General features: G+C 50.7%; 1 long non-coding RNA gene across 2 annotated transcripts; it reads right to left on the bottom strand.

The window, feature by feature from the left end:
- Positions 1 to 16,660: 16,660 nt before the first annotated feature.
- On the bottom strand, positions 16,661 to 19,897 carry LOC142603847 (uncharacterized). 2 transcript variants are annotated; one of them, XR_012837734.1, is made up of 4 exons: positions 19,815 to 19,897; positions 19,555 to 19,664; positions 17,841 to 18,009; positions 16,661 to 16,837 (listed from the first exon to the last, which is right to left on the bottom strand). It is a non-coding gene; the product is annotated as an uncharacterized LOC142603847 (long non-coding RNA). The 2 variants fall into 2 exon arrangements; XR_012837735.1 differs by lacking the exon at positions 19,815 to 19,897 and adding an exon at positions 19,781 to 19,801.

The raw sequence follows: 19,897 nt of genomic DNA, 5'->3' as shown, positions 1-19,897 counted from the left end.
GGCGGCCGTCCTCGCTCGTGGCACCTAAGACGCCAAGAGACACAAGATTACTCCTGTGTTTGTGAGAAGCCACCGCTCCCACGATCGCCCTCGCCGTTCCTCCGGCTCACCTCAAGTGGGCATCCGGTTCCAAAGGGGTGGCCGCACAGCGCCTGCAAAACCAGAAGGAAACGCTCAAACTAGTTGCCATATACTGCCGCGCTGTTAGACACTGACAAGCGCCTCACCTTCTCGGACCGCTCCTCGGCACGTGGCTTCGCCCCTCCGAGGCTCCCTGTGCAACCTGCAAAAAAAAAAAAACCCACAAAACACAGAGCAAGAGGCACACCCTGAGACGCTGCCCAAAACTGTGGCTTACCTGCAACGATTCCTACCTCCCCCTCCTTGACCTCGGCCGCTCGCTCGCCTGGCCTCCGTCATTTTGGGCTGCCGTCCTTGCGCCCCACCTGGAAAACACAAACAAAAGATACCTGTATCTTAAACAGCAATGCAACACCTGAAAAATAACTGCTGTACTTCAGCCCGCTAGTCGCTGCTCACCTGGCCCGAGTCACCTCCCGTGTCCGTGTCCTACGGGGTCCGTATCCAGCTTCGCACCTTCAAAAGAAAAAAACCACACACAAATCTTAATGGAGTCATAGAGTCACCAGCCACATCTTCCCTCCACCGCCACTGGCCGACCCACCTTCTTACGGCGCTCCGTCCCCTCCCCTGCTGCTCTTTGGTGCGCATCTTCTCTCTCTGCATCTGAAAAAACCCCAAATGATTCAACAAGTCAGCCAGATGCTGAGCGAGAGCCAGACAATTCCACGCTGACCGTACTGACACACTAACCGTACCCTCTGATTGCTAGTCCACCTAACCCTGACTCGAAACCCTGGGCAGAGCAGCTCCATACCCAAGACACACACGCGTGGACCGAGACTACACAGAACGCTACAAACAACGCGACTCACAAGTGAGAGAAAACTCTCAGCGAGAAGAAGGACTCCCGGACCGGAGAGGCTGCCGAGCAAGGCGACCTACAGGGCGTAACGCCCAGGTGAGGAAGCTCTGTGGCAACCCCAGAAAAGAGTGGACTGTGATAGCCCGTTAGAAGAAGTTACGGTCAAAACCGAGATGATGGATGCGGCAAGAAGCCTGTCTTCAAGACCTAAGAGTGTAAGGAGGCAGGGAAGAAGCCCCGGTCCCTGAGAATGGACAGCTGGAGAGCAGAGCTCCCGATGCAGCCCAGGACTAGGCTGCAAAAAGAGGATCCGCCGGAAACTTCCGAGATGCAAGAATGATCCATGCCGTAAGCTTGCTAGGCGAACAAAGCAGCGCCCCATTGGCACTACACCAGTGAATACAGGCGTTCGAGAGCCTAGGGATGGCGCCCGAGAAGGACGCCGTGCCCCTTGAGCGCAAAGAGGGCGTTGAGACCCAAGGAAAGGCTAAGACAGAAGACAAGATACACAGACATAACACAGGCTGGAACTGCCCTGCCCAGTCTAGCATCGTGCCGATGAGCAACCCGCTCCCTTTGCCTGCCCAAAGAGGACTGCTCCCCGACAGCCCTCTCCCCTGCGCTAGCTATAAACCCCCCCCCCCCCCCAACCCTCAAACTTGCCCCCTCCTCAGCCCGCTCCCTCCCCGGCCACGGTCCCTCAACTTAGCTTGCAGAGGGCCGGGGATCTCGAACCATCCGCAACGAACAACGTGCGCATCGCACGTTGGCTAACTGGGAAGTTCCGGCACTTGCCCGGTGCCTCTTCACCATCTACAGTAAAAACAAACAAAAAAACCACCAAAGCAGTGCCGTCAGTCAGCATTGCACCAGCCAACACCAACCTCGCCCGCAACACCCCCCCCGCCCCCTCCTCAGAAGCACCGTGGCTCTCCGCTCACCTGCTCGGTCCAGAGACGGACACGGCGGCCGTCCTCGCTCGTGGCACCTAAGACGCCAAGAGACACAAAATTACTCCTGTGTTTGTGAGAAGCCACCGCTCCCACGATCGCCCTCGCCGTTCCTCCGGCTCACCTCAAGTGGGCATCCGGTTCCAAAGGGGTGGCCGCACAGCGCCTGCAAAACCAGAAGGAAACGCTCAAACTAGTTGCCGTATACTACTGCGCTGTTAGACACTGACAAGCGCCTCACCTTCTCGGACCGCTCCTCGGCACGTGGCTTCGCCCCTCCGAGGCTCCCTGTGCAACCTGCAAAAAAAAAAACCACACCAAACACAGAGCAAGAGGCACACCCTGAGACGCTGCCCAAAACTGTGGCTTACCTGCCATGATTCCTACCTCCCGCTCCTTGACCTCGGCCGCTCGCTCGCCTGGCCTCCGTCATTTTGGGCTGCCGCCCTTGCGCCCCACCTGGAAAACACAAACAAAAGATACAGGTATCTTAAACAGCAATGCAACGCCTGAAAAATAACTGCTGTACTTCAGCCCGCTAGTCGCTGCTCACCTGGCCCGAGTCACCTCCCGTGTCCGTGTCCTACGGGGTCCGTATCCAGCTTTGCACCTTCAAAAGAAAAAACCACACACAAATCTTAATGGAGTCATAGAGTCACCAGCCACATCTTCCCTCCGACTCTGCTGGCCGACCCACCTTCTTACGGCGGTCTGCTCCCCTCCCCTGCCACTCTTTGGGGTGCATCTTGTCTCTCTGCGTCTGGAACAAAAAACCCCAAATGATTCAACAAGTCAGCCAGATGCTGAGCGAGAGCCAGACAATTCCGACACTGGCCATATCGACACACTAACTGTACCCTCTGATTGCTATTCAGCCTAACCCCGACTCGACAGCCCTGGGCAGAGCGGCTCCACACCCAAGACACACGCACAAAGACTACACAGAACGCTACAAACAACGCGACTCACAAGTGAGAGAAAACTCTCAGCGAGAAGAAGGACTCCCGGACCGGAGAGGCTGCCGAGCAAGGCGACCTACAGGGCGTAACGCCCAGGTGAGGAAGCTCTGTGGCAACCCCAGAAAAGCATGGGCTGTGATAGCCCCTTAGAAGAAGTTACGGTCAAAACCGAGATGATGGATGCGGCAAGAAGCCCGTCTTCAAGACCTAAGAGTGTAAGGAGGCAGGGAAGAAGCCCCGGTCCCTGAGAATGGACAGCTGGAGAGCAGAGCTCCCGATGCAGCCCAGGACTAGGCTGCAAAAAGAGGATCCGCCGGAAACTTCCGAGATGCAAGAATGATCCATGCCATAAGCTTGCTAGGCGAACAAAGCAGCGCCCCATTGGCACTACACCAGTGAATACAGGCGTTCGAGAGCCTAGGGATGGCGCCCGAGAAGGACGCCGTGCCCCTTGAGCGCAAAGAGGGCGTTGAGACCCAAGGAAAGGCTAAGACAGAAGACAAGATACACAGACATAACACAGGCTGGAACTGCCCTGCCCAGTCTAGCATCATGCCGATGAGCAACCCGCTCCCTTTGCCTGCCCAAAGAGGACTGCTCCCCGACAGCCCTCTCCCCTGCGCTAGCTATAAAAACCCCTCCCCTGCAACCCTCAAACTTGCCCCCTCCTCAGCCCGCTCCCTCCCCGGCCACGGTCCCTCAACTTAGCTTGCAGAGGGCCGGGGATCTCGAACCATCCGCAACGAACAACGTGCGCGTCGCACGTTGGCTAACTGGGAAGTTCCGGCACTTGCCCAGTGCCTCTTCACCGTCTACAGTAAAAACAAACAAAAAAACCACCAAAGCAGTGCCGTCAGTCAGCATTGCACCAGCCAACACCAACCTCGCCCGCAACACCACCACCCCCCCTCCTCAGAAGCACCGTGGCTCTCCGCTCACCTGCTCGGTCCAGAGACGGACACGGCGGCCGTCCTCGCTCGTGGCACCTAAGACGCCAAGAGACACAAAATTACTCCTGTGTTTGTGAGAAGCCACCGCTCCCACGATCGCCCTCGCCGTTCCTCCGGCTCGCCTCAAGCGGGCATCCGGTTCCAAAGGGGTGGCCGCACAGCACCCACAAAACCGGAGGGAAATACTGAAACAAGTTGCTGTATAGTGCTGTGCTATTAAACACTGACAAATGACTCACCTTCTCAGACCGCTCGTCAGCACATGGCTTCTCCCCTCCGAGGCTCCCTGCGGCACCTGAAAAAAAAAACAAAACAGCACGAGGCACATGCTGAGACACTGCCCACAACTGTAGCTTACCTGCACCGATTCCTACCTCCCCCTCCTTGACCTTAGCCGCTCGCTCACTCGGCCTCCACCATATTGGGCTGCCGTCCTTGCGCCACACCTAGGAAAAATAAACAAAGGATACCTGAATCTTAACCAGCAATGCAACACCTGAAAAAGAACTGCTGTACTTCTGCCCACTAGTCACTGCTCACCTGGCCCAAGTCATCTCGTGTGTCCATATACTACGGGGCCAATATCCAGCTTCGCACCTTCAAAATAAAAAACCCACAAGTCTTAATGGAGTCATATAGCCACCAGTCACGTCTTCCCTCTGACGCCACTGGCCGACCGACCTTCTTACAGGGCGCTCCGCTCCCCTCCCCTGCTGCTCTTTGGTGTGCATCTTGTCTCTCTGCATCTGAAAAAAACCCAAAATAATTAAACACATCACCCAGATGCTGAGTGAGAGCCAAACAATTGCAGAGCTCTTGTTTCCATTTAGGAATACCATCTAGAGCCCAAACTACACACCCCCATTCTACACACCCCCATTAGAAGACACCCCCAAACAGACAAGCCTTTGACACTTTGGAGGTTCAATCTGCTTTCAGTACCCCTAACTGCCCCTCCCAGGTGGCTCCGGTCATCTCCACAGCACACTATGGAAATGACGCTCCGTGCGGCCTGCCGACAGCTGCTCGACCCGAGGCAACTATGCTACCTTTGCCCGAGCAGTCTGGCCGTATCGACACACTAACTGTACCCTTATTGCTATTCCACCCAACTCTGACTCGACAACCCAGGCAAAGCAGCTCCACGCCCAAGACACACACACATGGACCAAGACTACACAGAACGCTACAAACATGACTCACAAATGAGAGAAAACTCTCAGCGAGAAAAAGGACTCCCAGACCGGAGAGGCTGCCAAGCAAGGCGACCTACATGGCACGATGCCCAGGCGAGCAAGCTCCGTGGCAACGCCAGAAAAGAATGGATGGAGATGGCCCGTTTTAAGAAGTTACTGTCAAAACTGAGGTGAGGGATGCAGCAAGAAGCCTCTCTTCAAGACCTTAAGAACATAAGGATGCAGGGAAGAAGCCTTGGTCCCTGAAAAGGAATGGTTGGAGAGCAGAGCTCCCAATCAGCCTAGCACTAGGCTGCAAAAAGATGACCCGCCAGAAGCTTCCGAGATGCAAGAACGATCCATGCTGTAAGCTCGCTAGGCGAAAAAAGAAGCGCCCGACTGGCGCTATGCCGATGAGTGAAGGCATCCGAGAGCCTAGGGATGGCAACCGAGAAGCACGCCGTGCCTCTTGAGCGCAAAGAGGGCGTTGAGACCCAAGGAAGGGCTGAGACAAAGAGGACAAGACACACAAACATAACACAGGCTGGAACTGCCCTGCCCGGTCTAGCATCGTGCTGATGAGCGACCCGCTCCCTTTGCCTGCCCAAATGGGACTGTTCCCAGAGAGCCCTCTCCTCTACACTAACCTTAAATGCTTCCAAGAACAACATAACATAACTGCCGTGACCGGTACTACTGCAAGCCTCATCGTTCACTTACCAAAGAAGGTGAAAATAGAAAAAGCTTGTGTGTCAGGACCATGATAAAAGACGCCTGGCTGGAAATTGTTACAAGCACAGGTGATACACATCCTCTTCGCCATGAAATTCCACAGAATACAGTCGCTCGAGCCTGCGCTGGAAATAAGTGCCTAGTCCGTGTCTCTAAATAACTGTGACATCCAGATGGACGGTGAAGGGATGGATGCAAAAATTAAGTCAGAGAATAAAGAAAGCAGAAGGTACAGGGAAGCAGAGACTTCAGGGTTCAGGAGGGTATACTTTGACCTACCCCATGCTTTGCAAGATGACACTCTTCTGACATTCGGCTCCGCTTGTGGCCGTGCTGAGGGCCAGACAGCTTACACCGCACATCTCGGTATTGTTGTACCTCCGGTTGGCTGCAATGAAACTGAGCTAGAATAGACCTCGGTGGCACCCAAATCCAACGGTAAAACTTATCTGAGAACAAGTGATGAGCCCTCCTCTTTCACAACTGTCCCTCAGTCCCAAAACTTTAGAAACTCCTTCTCTTCTCCAGAACTCTGAGAAAGAACCCTGCTCCTTCCTGACAGCTCTTTCCTTGTATTCACACCCCCGAACCCCCTCATGTCGGCCGCTCCTCAAAGCCTTACCCTGTGTTCTGCAGACAGCTCTTACCTTCTGTTTTCCTGCAAGCTATGGGCCTGCAAAATCAACAAAGTCCCAATGCTTATAATCTACAAGAAGCCTGCAGTGAGTCACAAAGGTTCTAGGAACAACATGGCACTCCGTGGGCAATCGGGAAAAGCAGCGAGCCGTCCCATCACCTGAAAGATGCTATACCTTACATGCCTGCTGCTCTCTTGAAAGATGCTAAAGCCATGTGAACAAATACATGCAAGATGCTTACCCTAAACCCCGCTAGATAATCTCATTATTGGTCCTATTAAGAGAAATACTACTGGCAACTTACATAACTTACAGGAAAACTGGAGAAAAATCCAAGGTTGCATCTTCTGTAAAGTCAGGAATTCCAGTAAAATGCAACAAACCTAGGAAAAAAAATACCTGTTATTAAATAATCTTACAAAGCTTTGAGTGCTTAATACAAAAATACTAACCCAGGAAACCATAAATAAAAAAACCTCCAAATCTGCATAAAGCATACTTTCTTTTAAATACACTGCTTAACCTTGACCAGTTCTAAGGCTTTTATCTCTGATGCGTCTACCCAAAGAGGCAAACTGATACTAAAGCTGCCATTGACTGAAGAACCAGCACAGCACTGACACCAGAGAAGCCTGGAAACAGAGTGAGCTCCCTGGCAGAGGCCTGCGGTTCATATACCCCGGGCCCCGCCCACCATCCTTCCCACCATCCCCTGGGAAAGGGGAGGGGCCGACTACCACAAGGCTTAAAAGCGGCTGGAGGAACAACAGTAGATTTTCTTACCTGTCTTGAGTTTAGGGCATGCTAAGTACTGAATAGAGAAAATAGTTCTTGCAGGAAATGGTGATATCTGCTCTTTTGCTGCAACTCCATCAATTGTATTGGTAATGTGACCGGGTATGTAATTAGTTTTGATTTTTCTGGGCTATATATGGAAAAAGATAAATGGTATACTAAATCTTGTAGGAAAGTAGTTAATTAAATGCGATGACAATATTGTTGTTGAAAATGATGTTAGTTTGTTGAAAAAAATGTTAGTTTGTTGTAAAAACCCCAAAATGCTCTGGGCTTATGCATCATTTTTAGCAAGACAGCACATACTGCCTAACTTCTACCAGAACTATGTTCTGGATAAGACTGAATGACAAAGCCGGAGTAGATCCTGTGAGAATCCCTTCTCAAAAATATATCTGGCTGAAGAGTAAATTACTTACTGTAAGTTGTCAACTAACCTTGACGGTCTCTCCGATTGACTCCCTTAATGGAACTAGATGAGTACCAAAGGAGAGAAAGCGCCAGAAAACCATGGAAAATTAGAAATATGCATCAGAAACTCTACATTAATGCCCTTATGAACAGGCAAGTAGCTAGAACAAAATATTGGCGATATTAACACACTATTAACAAAATATTGGTGATAATTAATGCACTGCTGTAGTATGGATGCTGTTTTTTGCCATGAATCCAAAATGTAGCCCCGTACCGGCTACTGTGAAGGAAACTGACCCTATCCCGTCCAAAACCGGCATGTGCGGAAATGAAATTTATGGGAAATGTGGGAGGAAAATTAAAAATGGGACGGAAAGCTAGATAAATAGAGACTTAAACAGAAAATTTGGAGAGCGATGGAGTACGGGGAAGATAAGAAAACAATAAAAAACCAGATGTCAATGTAAAAGTTGTCACGGAAAGAAAACATAATAAGGGATGGCATTAAGCCAGGCAAGAAAAAATTTTAAAATGAGGATATGGTAAAAAATAGATGCTGACAAGGAAATATGATTTAAGAAGCGACAGGGTATGTGACAGCAATAAATTTAAAAATATGGATAGGGAGTTTGATAAAAGCAGATGTGGAATGAAAATGGAAAAAGCGATGGTGTTTAGAACAAATGGGAAAAAATTTAAAAATGAAGACAGTGAACGGGTTAAAGTAGACATAGAAAGAAAATTTAAAAAGCAAAGGCATTAAGGAAAGACCCGAAAAAATAAAAATAAGGGTAGGGTGATGGAGACACATAGAGGAAGCAAATGATAAAAGCAGAGGCATTAAGGAAAGAAAAGGGAAAGTACAGAATAAGACTAGGGAGAAAAATATGGAGAGACGTAGGAAGAAAATCTCAAAGCAATGGGGTACAGGACAGAGGAGAAACAAATAAGGCAGAATTGGTTAAAGCAGACGTTGAAAAAATTTTAAAAGCGATGAGGTATAGGGCAGACGGGAAAACAAAAAATAGGGATGTCACAGCAAATAAACTTAGATGTAGAAAGAAAATTTTAAGTGCGACAGCTTTAAGGAAAGACGAGAATAAAATAACTGAGAACGGGGGGAAAATAGCACATGCGCAAAACTAAAAATCGATGAGGTATGCGACAAAAAAATGGACCGAGTATGGGAAACTAAATAAATGGAGACATTGAAAATGTTTAAAGCGACCGTGTAGAGGGCAGAGAAGGAGGAATTAAAAAAATAGAGACGGGGCGTCGGATAGAGGGAGATGTAGAAATTCTTAAAAGCGATAGGCTACAAGAAATGTGAGAAAGAAGAAAAAAGTAGGAATGGGGATGAGAATAGAAGGAAACATGGAAAGAAAATTTAAAAAGTGGTGGGGCATACAGAAGAAAAGGATGACTTAAAATTTAGGTAAAGGGAGATGGATAAAGGGAGTTGTTGAAAGAGAAATTACATAGCAATGGACTACAAGAAACATAGAAAACAATTTAAAATCAAGAAAGGGAGACAGACAGACGTAGAAGGAATTTTAAAAAGCAACTGAGTACAAGAAATAAAACATAGGGACGGGAAGATGCGTAGAGGACAATGTGGAAAGAAAATTTAAAAACTGATGGGATACAAGCAAGACAAATATTAAAAAATGGACAGGGAGATGAATAGAAGGAAACATAAAAATTTAAAACGTGACTGTGTACAGAGGGAGGAATAAAAAATAGGGAAAGGGAAACAGACTTGTTAAATCTACCAGATGTGAGTTACCCTAGGTTTGCTTTATTACGGCGCCTGATGGACGGGGAAAACGGCTCCACCGAATGTGCGTGCCAGGTGATTACCAATGCACAGGTTATATAGAATCAAAATATACATATTCATAATTTTTCCAAGAAAAGGCAGTCCTATGATAATCATTCCTTGGAATCCATTTCCATATTCTCCTCCCCATCACGCCTGCTCAGTGATTTGAGTCGGTGGTCCTCAGGGGTCTCTGGTGGTCGGCGGTGGTCGCGCACCCGTGTTTGCCGGATGAGCCTCCTCTTCTTGCAGGCGTGCATGGTATCCTTGCCGTGGATACGCCTGTCCGTAACAACTTACTTCATAAGATTAATATTCCCGGGCCTATTGTCCGGTTGGGTAGGGACTGTACGTGGAACGTAGCGGCTTTGTACCTTGCCGTGGTCAGTTAGCTTCATTATCTATTACCTTGGTTAGAAACCCCTTTCCCACGATTATAGGCTTTGAAACAGTTCTAGGCCTTAAGCAGCTTTCTAGTTAACAAAAGTTTTGTTCTAGCTAAGCTTCTATATCTTTTACAGTTCCTTCCGTTTGTTTTCATTGCATCCCTGCAATTATTTATATCTCCAAGCTACTTGCAATTTTGCTACTACACTAGAAAAACAGGTGATACAACATTGAAAAATCACTATTACACATACAATCCCTATGATTGCTAAGGCTGCTACAGCAGGTGCCTTTTTGAGCCACGCAGACAGATCGGGAACCTGAGAAGTCAACCCTGACACGGTATCGGTAAAACCCTGAGATGTATTGTCTTTTTGTACTCGTCGCATTTGAGAACTAATTTCCCAGATTTTATGTACATCAGTCAATAATTCTCCTGAATGATCTATACACATGCAAGGACTCGCATTTAGCGTTGTGCAAACTCCACCTTGTGATGCTAACATCATATCTAAGGCCGTACGATTTCGTAGGGTAATCGTTGAGAGTTCTGCAATTTCATTTTGCAAGGTGGTTAACCCACGAGCGGTATAGTTTGCCGGTTTTTCAATTTCTCCTGCTACATTTAAAATTGCTTTTTCCAGTTCGCTCGCTCCTAAAAATGGTACGAACCATTGGAGAAAAAAATGAAATCCTGAGGGCTTTTCTATTAATGGGTTATCGGTCCTTTTAACACGAGTTAAAAAGGTGCGATGCCAGATTGGAACTTCAATAGTTTTAGGGAGAATTTGTAAATCCACAGTTACCGATCCTAGAGTGCAAATTCCTCCCTGACGTGGCGCAAGTGCTTTATAAGCTTTGTCGCTACACGACCGAAATACTCCCGATGCCTTTGGTCCCCTCCGGGCCCAGCTCGAGCGAGATTTAATATGATTAGTTGTGTTACGTTTAGTCTGACTTCCCACAAAAGTGTGGTTAAGACAAAACTGCCGAGTCCGACTCTCTGGGGGGTAACGTCTCTCTACGCAGAGGATGTTATGATATTCGTCTAAAGGAGAAATTTTGATGTTTAATATTTGCTCTTCATATTTAGTCATTATAGAGGTATTTCTCCAAAACTTTTCCCAAACTGAATCCTTCGGAATTGGAATACCAATTAATTCAAATCCACGATCTACAGATTTTGGTAAAGATGCGCAAAGCTGACATTCAGTAAAATGCAGATGCTTCACAAAGGACTTCATTAAAGAAACGTGAGTGTTATTTAACCAAAAAGTTAAACTTCATTTACTTGATCTAGATTTGGTCGTTATTTTGTCAGTATTAGAAATGCCGGCTTGAAAACCCCATGGAAAATCATAATCGTGTGCTACTGGAAAATTCCTAAACCCATCTCTGATAACGTAATACGTTACAAAAAAGAACGGACTCGCCAGATTCAAATTGATACACCACCAATCATTGTGTTTACCCTCTGTCATTACCCATAAATGATGGTTGATGCACCAGGTTCCCGTTCCTGTTTGCGGCTCGTATGTGTGATATGGGTACATATTCCATGTATAACTTCTTAATGGTTCCTTTCCATTCTCAAGATCTTCTGTCACAAATCCAACACAAAATTCTAGAAAAACATCAGGATTAAAAAAAGGATTCCATACAATCTGAGTATCACTATCTACTACAATATTTTCCCCTTTTGCATTCTTAGCTCCCCAAACTTTACAAAAGGTTTGCTCCCAGAGACTAGTATTACTATATTGTATTATGGTTCCATTTGTAAGTACATATCTGTATTGCAGGATGAACTTTGTCCACAAGGTATCGGCAAATACAGCGGCGTGTTGATTTTCATTCTGTTGGGGAATCTTTATGCATGTGAGTGATGGATTCGTGTCCCTTTTCCTTGTACCTTTACAGCATAAAAGGAGGATAATAACACCATGTAAGGTCCTTCCCATTTGGGCTCAAATCTATTTTTTCCGTTTAAAATTCTGTATATACATTTTATCCCCTGGTTGAATATTGTGTACCTGAATTTCAGGTGTTATCCCTTGATACTGATAAGCATGATTTTGTAATTGCAAAAAAAAAGAATTTTGAAAATAAAACAAATATTGAGTTACCTGTTCATCTCCATCCAAAAGGCTCATTTTTGCTGGAATATAAGTTCCAGGTACTACTAAAATTCTCCCAAATAAAACTTCTACTGGAGATACACCTGCTGGTTGCCTCGGTGTGTTTCTAATGTCCCAAAGTACTACATTTAATGCTTCTGGCCACTTCAAGCCAGTTTGTTTACAGGTTGTTGCAGCAAACATCCCCAGAGAGGAACTGACAACTGAGCCCTCACTGCTGCCTCTGGGAGAGGGAAACAACCAGCAACTCTTATCCACAGTGAGGACTGTAGCTCTCCTAAAGCAGCAACCCCTTCTTCTGGAGGAGCTTTTGGAAATGCCACTGTTTTCTCCAAACTGATGCTAATGACACCAGCATTTATGGTGCAATAAAACATCTTTGAGGGCCAGCTTGCTGACATGAAGACAGGGTTGGGCAAAGTCTGTGGCTATGGGGGAGGTGCGGGAGCTGGGAGCAGCTGTGTGGGATAACCAGATCTAGAGCATGTTTGTTGAGGTGAGAGGCAGACAGTGCCTGTTCCAAAGGGGGAAACGACACCTTCTGGCATGCATTGGCAAATGCCTCGTATCAGCTGAGTGCTGTGAGACTACAGCTCCATACATGCTGTGGGAGGCAGCCTTCCATGCTTCCTGACCCTGCGGGGACACGGTCCCGGACCGCCCGCCCCCCAGTCCATCCTGCTGCCCTGCTCACCTTCTCCCTCCCTGCAGCCACAGCCTGGCGCTGCCTCCGCTCCTCCCTTGGCTCACAGCAGCCCCTGCACACCAGCAGCCCCTTACAGGGAGGGGCCATGGCCATCAGCCTCACTGCCTTCACCTGGGGCTTGTCCAGCCCCAACCCACAGGTGGAGCCCAGCAGGAACAGGGGGCCATCACCTGACCTCCTCCCCTGCCCTCCATCACAGCCCCTCACCCTGTGGAAATGAAGCACAAACACAGCCTGAGGGCAAAAGAGACCGCAAGCCTTTATTCGGTCACACGTGGACCCAGTCCCAGGAGCGACTCTGCACTGGGGCACGGGGCCCAGCGCCCAGCCCTGGCGCACCTTGGCTATCCTACCCAGAGCCGCACTCGCCGGTCCAGCATGGAACACACGGTCAGTCAGTCGGGCTCCTGGAGAGCTGGGCTGCCGTGCAGAGGCCACCACCAAAACCAAGGAGCTGGCTGCAGGACGCCAGAAGAGAGGAGAAAAGCGGCAGCCAGCTGGATGGGGGCAGGCGGCGGCGAGCGAGAAAGCATAAGGCAGGGAAAGGGGCGGTGAGTGAAGGACGGGGCCAGGGAGCCCGACAGTGATGGAGAAAGAAGCAGCAGGGAGAGAGAAAGAGAAGCAGCAGGGAGGGGGAGAGGGAGAGGGAGCAGGACGGCGCCCGACAAACGAGGACGGGGAGCGGGACAGAGAGGCAGAAACAATCCCGGGCGGGCAGCGCCACGGAGAGGGAGGAAAAAAGAATAAGGGCAGGGAGCCGGACCGAGAGGTACGGCAAGGAACGGCGGCAAGGGGAGCAGGACAGAGCAACAGAGACGAAAAAAAGGAAGCGGGAGCGTGAGAGACCCGGGCTGGGGAGCAGGGAGAAGGACAGATAAAAGGAGAGCGCAACAGAGGGAAAGAGGACCAGGGAGCGGGACACCGGGGCAGAGTGAGAAAAAGAGGGGCAGCGAGCAGGACAGAGCGGTAGAGGCAGGAGGAGGACAGAGGGATAGAGAGAGACCAAAGAGGGAGACGAGGACTGGGCAGAGGGGAGAGAAAGACAGGGGCGAGGAGCAGAGACACAAAGGTGCCAGGAAAAGGACAGTCAGATGGAGCAAGAAACAGGGTCGGGGAGCAGGACAAAAGCACAAAGAAAAAGGAGAGGCAGAAGAAAGGAAGGATAAAGACGGGACAGGGAACGGGACGTACGCAGCAAAACAAAAGTAGAACAGAGAAGAGGGGACGGGGATGGAGGAATACAGAGAGAGATGCAGGCTGGTGGTACACAGAGATAGCGAAGGTAAGCAAAACCAGCGACAGGCAGGAGGACCTCATTCTGACGACCCATCGCTCCCAGTGTCGCTTCCACGGCCTCAAAAAATGCGACATGCCACACAACACAGGAACGGGAGAGTAAAAGCAAAGGCACGGGAAGCTTTTTCAAAAGAAAAAAAACGCTCTTAGTCATTTGCCTGAGAATCACAGCTTACAGTTACTCCATGTCTTCTGGTCTCACAGGATGAGGCAGAGGGACAGTTGATTCCGTCTCCGCTTCATCTCTGGATGGAGCTTCTCTCATATCTGTGGCAAAAGGAAAAAAAAAAAAAAGAAAAAAAAAGCAAGCTATTATAAGACGACAGTCCTTGCACAAAGCCATGTGTGGTGGGTTGACCCTGGCTGAGGGCCAGGTGCCCACCAGAGCCGCTCTATCACTTCCCTCTTTCATTAGACAGGGGAGAAAAGGTATAACTAAAAAAAAAAACTTACGGGTCGAGATAAGGACAGGGAGAGATCATTCTCTAATTATCATCACGAGCAAAACAGACCGAACTTAGAGAGAGAATTCGTCTTATTTATTACTAAGGAAAACAGAGTAGAGGAATGAGAAATAAAACCAAATCTTAAAACACCCCCCCCCCACCCCTCCCATCTTCCTGGGCTCAACTTCACTCCCAGCTTCAAACCTCTGTCCCCCCCAGCGGCACAGGGGGACGGGGAATGGGGGTTACGGTCAGTTCATCACGCGGTGTTTCTGCCGCTTCTTCATCCTCAGGAGGAGGACTCCTCTCATCGTTCCCCTGCTCCAGCGTGGGGTCCCTCTCACGGGAGACAGTCCTTCACGACCTTCTCCAACGTGAGTCTCCTCCACGGGGTGCAGACCTTCGGGAGCAAACTGCTCCAGCGTGGGTCCCCCACGGGGTCACAAGTCCTGCCAGCAAACCTGCTCTGGCGTGGGCTCCTCTCTCCATGGGTCCACAGGTCCTGCCAGGAACTTGCTCCAGCGCGGGCTTCCCACGGGGCCACAGCCTCCTTCGGGTGTCTCCACCTGCTCTGGCGTGGGGTCCTCCACGGGCTGCAGGTGGAATCGCTACACCCCCTCATCCTCCCTCCATGGGCTGCAGGGGGACAGCCTGCTTCACCATGCTCTTCACCACGGGCTGCAGGGGAATCTTGCTCCGGCGCCTGGAGCACCTCCTCCCCCTCCTTCTGCACTGACGTTGGTGTCTGCAGATGTTCTTACATCTTCTCACTCCTCTCTCTGGCTGCAAAAGCGCTGTTTCTTCTCTTTCTTAACTATGTTATCACAGAGGCGCTGATTGGCTTGGCCTTGGCCAGTGGCGGGTCCGTCTTGGAGCCGGCTGGCATTGGCTCTATCAGACACAGGGGTAGCTTCTAGCAGCTTCTCACAGAAGCCACCCCTGTAGCGCCCCCCACTACCAAAACCTTGCCACGCAAAACCAACACACCATGTGAAGTGATTTCTCTGTTACAATAAGCTCATTTTTAACCAGGAAGATTTCATAGAGTATCTCTGGTCGGAAGGGACCCATCAGGATCACCGAGCCCAAGCCCCTGCTCCTCGCAGGACTACCGAAAACTAAGCCATGCGACTAAGAGCATCGTCCAGACCCTCCTCGAACTCCTGACGGGCTCGGTGGCTGCGACCGCTTCCCTGGGGAGCCTGTTCCGTGACTGACCGCCCTCTCAGTGAAAAAGCCTTTTCCCAACGTCCAGTCTGAACTTCCCCTGACGCAGCTTCGTCCCGTTTCCGTGGGCCCTGTCGCTGGTCCCCCGAGAGAGCGGAGGTCAGCGCCTCCCCCTCCGCCGTCCCCCTCGAGGAAGGTGCAGACTGCGATGAGGTCACCTCTCGGCCTTCTCGTCTCCAAGCCGAACAAACCAAGCGACCTCAGCCGCTCCCCCGAAGTCTCGCCTCGGAGACCTCTCACCATCTCGGTCGCCCTCCTCCGCACACGCTCCAAGAGCGTCGTTCGGCGGCACCGCTCCCACCTGGAACCTAACGCTGCACGTAGCTCACCTGAGCGGAAAGGAAACGACAGGCTAAAGGGACAAATACGCGACTTAAGGTATCTGCAACAACGGCAGGTGTCTGTCCATAGCCCCTGTATTTCACAGCGCTCCTGCGTATCAAAGGAAGAGCGCGAGAACAGACAAGGTACACAGCCTGGCCACGTAACCCTTGGAGGAGGACGGCGAAAGGAGAGAAGATCCAGAATGAGCAAGCGGCTGGTACTTCACTTTTGGTAGCAGAATTAACATCAACATACTTCACCTCCACGTCCCTTCCCTTTGAAATTGAAAACGCCACCCAATTCTCTGCCACTGTTGACCACCGACACTTGTAAATTTCTAGCGAGACACCTCAGAAAAACAAAGTTTCAAGTCCCTGGCTAGGGGAAGAAACCAGGCAAGCGCCCCCATTCCCTCCCCCGATAATGCTAGCAAAAACACCAGCCGCTGGGGGGGGGGGGGGGCGAGCGTTCCTCCGAAAGAAAAATCAGGTGAGAAACCGCATTTTTATTTTCAGCTTACCTACAAGACAGATGTCTTTGTAGTTGTTTCTGCCACAGATGCTACAAAACGTGTCAACTGCACAAAGAGTAAAGTTTTGCAACTGATCTAAGAGTCGGTACGAAAAGCTACCTAAAGCAGTACACAAAGTCCCATGCGTCAACAACTCTCTGACCCTGTTTCATATTCAAAAGAAAAAAAAAAGTAATGCCAATCACACAGACAAGCCCGGGAACCCTCAACGTGAGAATCTTTCCGTTCAGCTGGAGGCAGGACAAGTACTTACCACGTGCATCCTCACCTGGCTCTCCCCTGCTAGCAGAGCAGCACGCCAATACTGTCCGGTCCACACTGCGGTACGCCTAGTCGCTTCTACGTATTTACCGCCACCCGACTTGATGCTCTCACAAAGAGATCGACGAAAAAGCCACCCTTTCTTTGAAAAAATAAAAACCAGAAACACACCGTAAGGAATGGTAGGCGCACGTATTTCTAAGCCATAACCCACAGCTTGCAATCAGACCGAGGGCAGCTCGGACGATGCGGTACGCTCACCAAACACCTTTCGCACCCGGAATAACAGACGTACTCCTTTACCACGGGACAAATCCGGCACAGGGACAAATTTCAGGCTGTTTTTGTCACACGACCGTTCTTCTGCACCAGCCAGTGGGTTCAGAATTAAGGACAGGACAAGCTAAACGCCCACACAAGCCTCATATCCATAAGAAACTATTAAAAATAGAAAAAAAACTTCCAGGTTTTAGATCGCGTTGCCTTAGGGACCGCCTCCTTCAAAGTCTGCCTCTGTGCGTAGGGGCGGGGAGGGTGCGCACGCACGCGTGTGAAGCATGGAAATCGGTCACAGAATTCGGTTGCCTAACGGGAGGCGGCCCTTCTCCTCGCAAGGCAAACATTTCAAAACATCCTACTCTTTCCCGATGTTACCAGCTGGCACTGGGGTTGCCCTACCAGCCTGAGTCGGGGACGTTTCCCTGTGGGTCCACACAAGGCTAAATTAAATATTCTGCAAGTAACCGAGCAGGAGATGGAAAGTAAGCTAAGATGCTCTCTGCCATACAACATTTGTTCGAGATTGTCCCCGAGGGAATCGCACAAAGCCCACGATTGCTGAACCGGTACGTCGAGCTCTTCTCCTGTCAAGAAGAGGACCTTTCATACGGTATCCCTACTGGCGTTCTGCCTACTTTCGGCTCATTCTGGCAGGTCAGCTTCCAGAGAAACCCTGAGATTTCAAACCGCTGAGCAACATTCACGATTCTTACTCTCTGACTATGGGGAATTTCAGCGAATCAGAACGCTACTTAGAGCGACACTCCGGGTCTGTTTCACTGCAAACCAAATATCTAAGCCACGGACCGGGCGTCGGTACAAAAATTACTTGAAAAGATTAAATTTAAGACAAGCACAGTACTCACTAATCTGAAATTTCTTCCGGTAGTGCCGTCAATTCAGCGGGAAAACCCAGCCGGCGAAATTCCGATGCAACGGAGCGAGCGGGAACGCGTCCGTGCCGTTCTTCTCTGGCCGCAGAGCCTTCCGCTCTACCCGTTAGTGCGAACGTAGGGAGCATCGGCGCAGCAGCACCTGTGGAATAACGCACCGCCCACAGCTATCCAGAAGAAGAATCCAAGATGATGGTAGAAGACCCCAGACCAAACGTCACCGCGGGACTAAGGGACGCGGGGACAGCGCGCGAGGGGCGGTCGTATGGGACCCGAGCGTGAAACTCTTTGTTCCGGGTCCCTCTCCTTGGAGGCGCCCCGACCGGGCCGATCCCGCTGCCGCACCTTTCAATTACGTTGATTATGTTACAAAATCCGACGCCGGAGACCGCTGCGGGAAGCCTCGGGTCGAGCCTGAAGGAGGAGGAGGAGGAGGAAGCGTGCCCAAGAATAAGCGTGTGCGCGACACCGCAAACGGGGTGCGAACGCTGGGGCAGCAGCTGCTCCTCCTCGAACAGAGAGAGAAAGAAGAGGGGGAAAGCCACGGGGTACAGAGGGCGGAAGTGGAAAAGAGGGGCCAGGAGCCGGACAGAGAGAGGTGGATAAAGAGGCCGTCAGAAGGGAAGGGCTGGGCTGCAGGGCAGAGGGGGACTTGGCAGCGCGAGGTTCGCAGTTCCGCCTGATAATCTTAAAGGTCTTTGCCAACCTCAACGATTCGGTGACTTTAAAAAGCAATCGGGATCTCCAGGCGGACCGAGAGAGCCGGAGAAAATAGAAACGGTCGCGGCTAAGAGGGCAGAGAGGGAGGAATCACGAGACAGGGAGAGGGGAGCTGGGCAGGGAGGCTGAGCAGGGGAAAAAGTCCCAACAGGCTTCCGCAGAGAGAGGGAGGAATTGAAAATCCGAGAGAGGGAGCCGGACAGAGAGAGAGAGACGGAAAAAGGTAAGACGGTGGCGAGCTAGCGGGCAGAGAAGCAGAGTTTAAAGACAGGCACCGGGAGACGGACAGAGAGGGAAGGAGAAAGGAACGAAGGGACGGGCTGCGGGGCAGACAGGGAGGAAGGAAGAGAGAAAGAAAGAGGGACAGGGAGCCAGAGAAACCGCGACGGGGAAAGAAAAAGGTACCGACGGGCTAGGGGGCAGAGAGGGGAGGCTTTAGAAAAACAGGGATGGGGAGCAAGACAGAGCGAGAGGGAGAAAGGGCACCGTGGCTACGGGGGACGGGACAGAGAGGCAGGCCTTCAAAATGAGGGGCACGGAACAGGCTCAAGAGGGACAGAGAAAGAGAGAGACTCACGACGACTCGCTACGGAGCCGAGAAGGAACACCTCGAACAACGGGAACGAGGAGCCGGACAGAGCGAGCCAGAGACGGCAGAAATACCGACGGGCTACAGGACCGAGGGGGAGGAATGCAAAAATAGTGGCTGGGGGCCAGGCAGAGAGAGAGGGAGAGACAGACAGAGAAGGAAAAAGTAGCCATGGGCTACGGGGCGGAGAAAGGGAGGACCTAAAAAAGATGGGGACAGCAAGCCCGTCAGAGCAAGATGGCGAAAGAAGGTACAGGGGAGCAGAAAACAAACCCCCAAAAAACACAGTGCTGTAGGAAAGCAAGGGGGGCAGGGGAGGGTGGGGAGAACCCAGGACACAGAAGAGAGGTGATGGGGCCCCGAGGGCCCAGGACTCACCACAGCTCTGGCTCCCAGCGCTGCCGGGAGAGCTTGCCAGCGCAGACGCTTCTTTCTCATTCTCTCCACCTTTCCTTTGCTGTTACTCCGGTCACTTGGCTGTCCTCCACCTAAGAGGATACATGGGTCTCTTACAGCTCTGAAGAGACTTGCTTGCGCCGTACACGACTGTACCGTGCTTTAAGGTTACCCATACAGACCCTGCGGTGCACGTTGGCAGTCTGACCTGCCACAGACTACAAAGAGGGATCCTTCCTCACCTGTCGAGGCAGGCTCTCTCTTGTCTGCAGTGGGAGGCAGCTGCCAGCCGGACGGCCTTCCATTTCTTCTTTTTCTTCTTCTT

This window comes from Balearica regulorum, chromosome 14 (genome assembly GCF_011004875.1).
Source record: "Balearica regulorum gibbericeps isolate bBalReg1 chromosome 14, bBalReg1.pri, whole genome shotgun sequence".
NCBI lineage: Eukaryota > Metazoa > Chordata > Aves > Gruiformes > Gruidae > Balearica > Balearica regulorum.
This window is presented reverse-complemented; position numbering and strand designations above follow the sequence as displayed.